General features: G+C 39.7%; 1 non-coding gene across 1 annotated transcript; it reads right to left on the reverse strand.

The window, feature by feature from the left end:
* Positions 1-4,969: 4,969 nt before the first annotated feature.
* On the reverse strand, positions 4,970-5,076 carry LOC141639397 (small nucleolar RNA R71). Its single transcript, XR_012542508.1, has one exon. It is a non-coding gene; the product is annotated as a small nucleolar RNA R71 (small nucleolar RNA).
* Positions 5,077-6,845: the final 1,769 nt, after the last annotated feature.

The following is a 6,845-nucleotide window of genomic DNA, read 5'->3' on the forward strand; positions in this document are numbered from 1 at the left end:
TCTATCTATTTTGATTAAGTATATTTTTATTTGTAGTTCCCACCTTTAATCAACAACAAAGACCCAACCTATTCGAAGGAAGTGATGTGACCATAATTAGAGCATTTTTAGTCCCCGAATTAGCCTTTTTCCCATGCTTTTTAGTGCATATTTAGGTCATTTATTGTCTTTAGTTCTTTGTTTTGCATATTCTTTGAGGTTTTGATCCCTTGGTAGGAAAGGAGTGCAAACCTTGCATTTTCATGGCAAAATGAGGCTAAATTGATTGAATTCAATGACCAAGCACGAAGGAGAGACAAGATTAGAAGGCCTTTGTACATACTATAGTAGATGGGCAATGATGAGAAAAGATCCTTGCATCCCCGAGGAAATCCCCAAGGATTTTATGAATAAAAAGGAAGAAAAGAAGAAGAAACAAGACTGCCTGACAATCCGTGCGGATTGTCTAGAAGACGCCCGTCTTCACCCTACAATCCGTGCGTCTTCACCCTCAAGACGCCCGGCCAAAAGCTCCAGAAGACGCCCGTCTTCACCCCCAAGACGCCCGGGCAGAAGCTGCAGAATCCGCCCGTCCCGTGCTAAAGACGCCCGGATTCCCAGACAGTCCCATTTCGTCTTCTTCAAGCTTCAAGGAAGGATGCACATCTTTTTCAAGAGACCGGAGTCTCCCTAGAGACCGGAGTCTTCCAAAAGAGACCGGCGTTTCCTCAACAAGGGACTTAATCGTCATTTAAGCCCTTAGTTAACCCTAAATCATGCACCTAATCCCCACTATAAATTCCCCATTAGTCTAATTAGAAGAGCATGTTCTTCTTAGCAATCTTTAGAGTAGTTAATATCAATCAAATCTCTCTTTAATCTTGTAATCAACATTTAATCAAGTTTTAATACAAGTTTTATTTCCTTAATCTCTCTCTTGTTCATCCTTTATTTTGGGTAATTGAAGATTATTTGGGTTATTATTAGGAGATTGACAACCTCTTAATCAAGCATCAAGTACTTCTTTTATTCTTTGCTTTATTATTGGAATCATTAGTAGGTATAATTCTCTTAATCCCTCTTTAATTATTGTTAATCACTTTCATTTATTCATCATGTTTCGTTTTGTTGGTATGATTGACAACCTTGCTAGCATGTTCAACATGATAATGAGTGAGTAGTTTCCTTAGCTAGGGTTAATGGGTAATTAGGGGAAACCAACATAGGGGATGATTCATGCTTAAATTATTATGCTTTCATAGTTTATTTGCTTGCTTGTTGTGATCTCAACTTATGCACATATTATGTTTGATGAAATGTGAGCCTATGAATCCTTGCATTTTTTACCCATCAGCTATCTTTTCAATGAGACTTGTAAGACATAAACCAACTCGAGTCTCATTAGACCATGCATATTGTTGAGTAGGGAAGATTAAGTCGACTTGTAGGTGGTGTACAATCTAATCAATTCGGCTCCGGGACCCAAACTTTCCTAGGATTGTAAGATATAAACCAACTCGATCCATCACAACAATAATTGCTTGCTTATAACTTGAGAATATGTTTGTATGATCAATTCCCTTGAATCCCCTATGACCCCATGACACCCTAGTGCCTTTTATCAATTGTTTACATCCCTTTTAATTCATCTTGCTTGTTTACTTTCATTGCTATTTAGTTTAGTGATCTTCTACTTCAAACCCCAATTGTGACACTCTTAAGACATCACTAGTTGCAATAGAAATCTCATCTCAATTCCTGTCCCTTGAGATCCGACCTTTACTTGCCTCTTTACTAATTGTAGAGTTTTTTGTGAAGTTATAAATTGTGTTTTGGTCTAGGTACTCCTAACGACAAGTAACCGAAAAATAATAGCACGACCAAAAAATGGCGCCGTTGCCGGGGACGGTGTTAACTTGATTTAGATTTTCTTATATTGTTATTAGTTATGTCTTTCTTTGCCTTGGGGAAGTAAAACTCCTCAAGGTTTGTTCTAATTGTTTTCGAGTTGTTTGATATTTTGCATGTCTAGAAGGTCACAAGGTGACTTGTTACCCTTTGATCGCGAAATTGAAAGGACTTTGACAACCAATAGGAGACTTGCTAGGAGAACTTGTGGACAGCGGGGGGCCCACGGGGGCGCTTGGGAGGAAGAGAACAAGCGTTTGCATTTTTGTTGGAGTCCCCACCAATTTTTATGGGAAATTGGAACCGTTCGAATACCTCGTGTCATGTCAAGACACAAAGTAGTGACATGAACACTAAGCAATCGTTACCCTTAGCATTCTATGTCTAGAATGACTCTCGTGGATGCCAATGAACACGGATGTTCACAGAGATCTAGAGTAAGGGGTGAGGGTACGTATTAGGAAGCTCTTTTGATCGAACACCTAATCCCGCCCGCCTCGATAGCGGCCTCTACTAATGATTAGGGACATCATTAATACTTGATATATCGTCGATTATATGCATGCAATGCAACATCCAAGTTTTAATCCTAGCATGTGAATTTAACTAAGTCGGTAAACACATAATTAGCAAACAATTGGGTCGAAGTTGGAATTAAGGTTTAATTACATGTGAAAACATACAAATGATACAAGAAATATGATAAATACAATAGGAAAATTACGATAATAAAAATTACAATAATTACAATGGATTAGGCGATTTATGTCGAAAATACCTTCAAAACGGATGATTTGAGAACAAGAATAAAAGAATAAATCACGAACAAGTCAGAAGGCGATAATACGGATAATAGTTAATAATACGTAGACTAATTAGACTAGGCCAAGCAACAACGGAGTTCAGAGATAGAACTCATCCTGGAACAGGCGCAGCAGGACTGCGCCCTCTGGAAGAGGCACAGCAGATGCCGCGTCTGTTCCAAGGGTGAGTTCTGGCTGTGAAACCGGAACTGCAAATCGTTAATGTTAATTGGTGATTTAATGATTGATTTATAATATATACTCGGATGGAAGTGATTAATAGGTTAATTACATGTGATTAATGGTCATAAAAGCGATAAAACATGGATGAGACAGATGCAAACGAATTAATTACATGGAATGATTGATTAGTGACATAGGTGAACAAAATAGACTAAATATGATGAATTAATGACGAATATGATAAATAACAGATGAAAATATGTCAAAGATCGAATTCTTAAACTCAATATGAACAAATCGAATCTCTACAACCCGGATTGAGCTTAATGACGAAAACCCGCAAATATGGATTATAAGGGATTTAAGTCGAGTTTAATGACGAATTAAACATGTTAATGATGAATAATAATATACATGTGAGATTATCATGTGATTGTGTGTCAAAGAATTAAAGAAAACAAATAAAACGAACGAATTACAGAGGACGAAGGAAGAAGAAAGGAAGCAGGAACTGCGGCAGCCTCACGAAGAGGCGCAGCAGGAACTGCGCTCCTTCGAAGAGGCGCAGCAGTTGCTGCGTCCTTTCTCGACGGTTTGTCTTCTGAAAATCCGCAAAAAGAGGTTTTAAACGAGGTTTTACGAAATCGGTTTTAAGGAGGTATTTTCGACGTAAACCTTACAATAGTGATACAAAAAGTGAATAACAATATGTAAAAGAGAGATTATACACCTTCAGACTTACATGTTTGACGAAACGAGAAGGACTAAGATATCGATTAGTGATGCTCGGCGCGAATGTAAAGAAAGTGCCCTCGTAAGAGGAAAACGTTTAAGATTACTTAAGTTGATTGATTGTGGAGTTGGTCAAATTGGTTGGTCATACAAACGAGGCTGGTACTCAGAAGGATCCGAGCTTACGTGGTCGAATGTTCAAGAACGTAGACGCCAAAAAGTAAGAACAAAGGTCTAGAATGCAAAGGGAGAAGAGAAGGGCGGACACTCGTGTGAGAAATGTGAGGAGCGAAGGCTCCTATTTATACTAATCACGTGAAGGAATTAGGGTTTCGGAGAGTCTTTGGAAGTGAATCTCGGAAAGATATGAAAAAGATACGAAAATTACGCAGAAAAGGACTGGGAAGGCGCGCGAGCCCACTGCGTCTCTTGGAAGAGGCGCAAAGACTTGCGTCTGTTCCCAAGTGGTTTCCTCCTGCGAAAGAAAGATTTCCGTGTTTAAGTTATGGAAGGACGGAATGGTTTGGTTTTCCTTAATATTTTATGTGAATATTACGGGAAATTGTTTACCAAAGGATAAAGATTGTGAAATATTTATAAAATATGGAATAGAAATATCCTGAACGTTCCAGAACATTCTGACTAGGGATTTAACGGTTATCAGAAAATGAAGACGGTTTTAGGCCCGGACTCCAAATGTACTCTAATTACTGTCAAAACGACAGTATCGGCACGTAGATGACAACTAAGAGGTAGACATTAGTATTTGAGCAATCACTTGACGATAAACTTACGAACTGTCACAAATCGTTCCGCGTAGCAAACATGCGGCCCAATCATCACCGGGTGGTTTGCGAGAGGTGCAGAAATCAGGTATCTATAGAACTTTGAGAGGTATTGGTGAGGTTGTAGATATTCAACCAAATACTATTGAGTTCATCAACCCTTTTGCAAGAGAAGGTGAGGAGAACCCAACACAAAATCAACCCACAATGCCTAAGTTTTCATCACATTCCGTACCCACCGAGGAGAACCTACCCAATGGTACTCCCACACCACAACCTCTAACCGGAAATTTTATTGCCAAATCCGCATTTATCCAATTAGTCGAAAGAAGCCAATTTGGGGGGATGCCTAGTGAAGACCCTCATTCTCATATGGAGACTTTTTGTGACTATTGTGATGCGATTTCTTAAACCGGTGTAACTCAAGACCAAATTCGATGGGTCTTATTTCCTTTTTCTCTAATTGGCACCGCAAAACAATGGTTGAAAGGCCTTGATAAGGCTACTCTCGGAATTGATTCTTGGAAGAAGTTGGCTCCAGCTTTCTACAAAAAGTTCTATCCACTGGAAAAGACTAACATGCTAAGAGCTCAAATCACGGGCTTTAAGCGAAGGGATGAAGAATCTTTGTATGAAGCTTGGGAGCGATTCAAGGTAATTTGTTGCTCATGTCCTCACCATGGACTTAGCGAGTTGTTCTTGGTACAACAATTTTGGAACGGTCTTTATGAAGATTCAAGGAACATTCTCAACATGGGATCAAATGGAATGTTCACCGAAGTTGATGACAATCAAACCTGGAACAAAATTGAGGAAATGGCGGTCCATAACTCACAATATAGTAGACCTCGCAAGGCTACTAGAGGAGGAAAGCATGAAGTGGACTCCATTACTCAATTGGGTGCTCAACTTAGTGCTCACATTGATACCATCAATTTAAAGTTTCAAAAAGCTATGGCTAGACTTGAAGAAGCCTCAAAATCACCAAAGCATCACGTTAATACCATGACGGCATCTTCATCAATCCTAAGTGGGATATGTGAGAGTTGTGGAACTTTGGGACATGACCAAGGTGAATGTAGGGGAACAAATGAACAAGTGAATGCTTTCCAAGCATACAAGAGTGGTACCCCTTATTCAAACTATTACAATGAAAACACCAAATTCCATCCAAATCTCTCATACAAAAGCCAAAATGTTCCAAACCCTCAACCAACATACACCCCACCTCCCATGAGAAACCAAAATCAAAGACCCTTTTACAACCAAAACCAAGTTTACCAAAATCAAACTCCATACAATCAACAAAATGACCAATGTTTTGATGTTCAAAAAGCGGTCCTCCAAATGCAAAAGAATCAACAAGAGTTTTTCACTCAAATGCAAAAGGATAGTCAAGCAAAGGAAATCACCATCAACAACATCCTAGCACACACCAAAATGTTGGAAACCCAATTGACTCAACTAGCGTCTTCAAGCTCACAAAGACAAAAGGGGCAATTACCACCTCAAAGTAATCCCCCAAGACATGAAACGGTTAGTGCCATTCACTTGAGGAGTGGTACAAGGTATGAAGCACCAAAGAAGCAAGTTGAGGATGATGTTGTGGAAGCTAGTGACAAAGATGAAATTGTGCAAAACTCCAAGGATGGAGAACCATCAAAGGAAGAAATTTCAAAGAAAAATGAAGACAAGGTCAAGGAGAAGGAGCCCATTGTGATTAGACTTCCTTTTCCGAGTCGTCAAGCCAAGCCCAAATTTGATGACCAACTTGGAAAATTTATGGAAATTGTGAAGAATTTGGAAGTGTCAATTCCTTTCACGGAATTAATCAATCACGTGCCGGCCTATGCAAAATACATGAAAGACATCCTCACAATGAAGAATTCGATCCGGAAGCTTGAGACTATCACCTTCACTAAGGTGAGTAGCGCAATACTTCAAGGGAGTTCACCTCCAAAACTCAAAGATCCGGGAAGCTTCTCAATACCGTGTACCATTGGCGACACCACGATCAACAAAGCCTTATGTGATCTAGGGGCTAGTGTGAGTGTTATGCCGTACTCGGTGAGTAAAAGGTTAGGTATGGGAGAGCTTAAATGCACCAATATCACACTCCAAATGGCCGATAGATCGACGAAGACACCATTAGGGATATGGGAAGATGTTCCGTAAGAGTTGGGAAATTTTTCATTCCGGTGGACTTTGTCATTGTTGACATGGAAGAAGACTCCAACATTCCAATCATTCTAGGAAGACCTTTCTTACACACCGCGGGTGTGGTGATTGATGTGAAGCATGGAGAGCTCACTCTAGAAGTGGGAGATGAGAGCATAACCTTCAATCTTGATAAGACCATGAGAGCTCCCCATTTGCATGACCCATGTTTTATGGTTGATCATTGTAGCCGGAAGGATGATAGAAAGAAGTCAGAATTTCAATGGAAGAAGAAAAT

This window comes from Silene latifolia, unplaced genomic scaffold (genome assembly GCF_048544455.1).
Source record: "Silene latifolia isolate original U9 population unplaced genomic scaffold, ASM4854445v1 scaffold_372, whole genome shotgun sequence".
NCBI lineage: Eukaryota > Viridiplantae > Streptophyta > Magnoliopsida > Caryophyllales > Caryophyllaceae > Silene > Silene latifolia.